Source organism: Alosa pseudoharengus, unplaced genomic scaffold, assembly GCF_046254945.1.
Source record: "Alosa pseudoharengus isolate Yale_2024_CS ecotype anadromous, Long Island Sound unplaced genomic scaffold, YU_APseudo_1.1 YU_APseudo_1.1_scf_8, whole genome shotgun sequence".
Taxonomy (NCBI): domain Eukaryota; kingdom Metazoa; phylum Chordata; class Actinopteri; order Clupeiformes; family Clupeidae; genus Alosa; species Alosa pseudoharengus.
The window spans coordinates 3,989,156-3,991,261 of NW_027468870.1; the positions used below are offsets into that span (position 1 = coordinate 3,989,156).

General features: G+C 37.3%; 1 long non-coding RNA gene across 6 annotated transcripts; it reads right to left on the reverse strand.

Moving 5' to 3' along the window:
• Positions 1 to 237: 237 nt before the first annotated feature.
• On the reverse strand, positions 238 to 2,106 carry LOC143111697 (uncharacterized). 6 transcript variants are annotated; one of them, XR_012984588.1, is made up of 8 exons: positions 2,076 to 2,106; positions 1,614 to 1,741; positions 1,398 to 1,476; positions 1,010 to 1,117; positions 812 to 847; positions 684 to 725; positions 421 to 585; positions 260 to 327 (listed from the first exon to the last, which is right to left on the reverse strand). It is a non-coding gene; the product is annotated as an uncharacterized LOC143111697 (long non-coding RNA). The 6 variants fall into 6 exon arrangements; XR_012984592.1 differs by lacking the exon at positions 2,076 to 2,106 and adding an exon at positions 1,924 to 2,069; XR_012984590.1 differs by lacking the exon at positions 2,076 to 2,106 and having other exon boundaries at positions 421 to 517; positions 1,614 to 1,915.

A 2,106-nucleotide genomic window follows, 5' to 3' on the forward strand; every position in this document is an offset into this window, starting at 1 on the left:
AGGGGAAGTTTCTAACAGTGTCAAATGACTGGTACTCTTACCTTATCCACAACGTATGAGCCTGTCAGGATTGTCCCCAAACAGATATGGCCGCTCTGCTGCAAAGAGTCCTGAATTTGAACAATATACTGGATAAGTCTTATAGCAGTAATAACATACTTGTAATTCCATACAGTTTTATAGCAGTAATGACATGAAGTGTAAATCAAACTTCTTAATACTTATATTTGTAATAATTGTATTTGTAGGTTGTCTCCTTACAGGCCTGATTTAGTGCAGATTGGTACTTAGGTCAATGTTATGCAGGTGCTGAATTTCAGAGAAAACCTTTAAAAAGATAAGAACAAATTACATGTTTGCTTGGCAGAAGAACATCTGAAAAATTATTTGCAGTGAACTAAATGCCAAATGTTAACTCACAGTTCAAATGTGGTGTAAAGCTAGGTATTCAGTAAGGATTTCCTGTGTGGAGTGGCGTTGAATAAATGCCACTCTGTCACTGATTGTTCTCCTTATTCTGTTTTCAATCGTATTTAGATCAGGGTTTACTTTGTAACACTCCTCCTTCATTTTTGTCTCATTGTCCTGTAAATGTTACATTCAATTTAAAGTAAAGGTCAATTTGGTTAAAGAAATGTAATAAGTAGTAATATATGGTGTTTAATCATCATCTGAAAACTTACATTGGATTTGGATACGCTTTCATCACCAAGAACATCTACAACCTGTCAGTGTAAAAAGATCATCAGTGAACATATGCACACGCACGCACGCACACACACACACACACACACACACACACACACCATACCTGAACTACAGTGTTTGCATCCTGGGTAGCAGGTATCTGTGTGAATAGAAAAAAAATAAGTGTGGTTTCCCTCACATTGGATTGAGTTTTGTCCTGGAATCAAAGTAAACTGCAATAAGGATCACAGTGAAGTGTAATTCTGAAAGCTTCTGCTTGAGATACAGATGCATTTTGCTTTGTGAGGAAAAGGTGACTTGCCTGTGATGAATTTTGCCTTTTCCTATACTTTGCTCGATGGTATCCAATTTCAGGAAGGCTCAGTGGGATTCTTTCCTTCTTGAATTTGTTTTTAGCATTCCCAACCAACTATAATATGAAAGGTTATATAAACCAATTAGCCTAAAGGAAAATTCAAATGCAATGGCCTGGTTTATACAGGTGTTAAGCAACATACCAACAGAAGTGAAGAGTGTCATAGGCATACATGATTCAATTGCATCTGTAAGTGAGCAGACTACAACAACCTGAATACCCCTGACAGGAATATCCCATCCCATTATCCCTACTTGTTAGGTGCCCTAAAAAAGGACCCTCACTACAGCCAGTAGGCCTAACTGTATGTTTATTACTTTAATAATCTACTTACATGCATATCCTGGTCCTGTGCGATCCCGGAGGAAAGGGTGCTTAGACAGCAGCAGCACAAATGTCATGATACTGGATACCTTTGAAATTAAACATAGAGATGGAGTAGCCTATATTTTAAATGACTTAATGATTGAAATGACTGGTTGTTGTTTTGCGTGAATGCAAATGAAGAACAGTAAGTAAAGCTGTAGGCTACCTCATGCTACACACTTACCACATAGAAATTGAATCAAATAGGACCTGTATAATCTGTGTGCAGCAGTATGAACGTCAGGACTTCCTCCATTAATGTTAGCTTTCATTTCAGGAGAGTTGGAAACACGGGAAGTTGAAAAGTCTGTGCTGAAGGAGTAAAATAGACAGAATATTTGGCTAACATTCAGTTTAAGCATAGCATACAAGCCAAGGCATAATGCTATCTTATAACTTAAAAAAACTAACGGTAGGCTAAATAAGGCTGCTAAGCTCTAACGTTAACAAAAAGTTAAGGTTAACGTTCACGAACGGTGACACGTTGATCTTACCTTTAGTTGTATGCTATAGCCTATAATGAGGTCATGGTTAAAACGTCTCGTTTCCATTTAATATGTAGAATATGTATCATTTAAGGTATAGTTTCTGACAAACGTCAACATTAAAAAAGCTTGAGATAGGGCTGTCAAAATGTTGCACTCACCTCCTGTAGTAACGTTGACTCAACTGTCAAA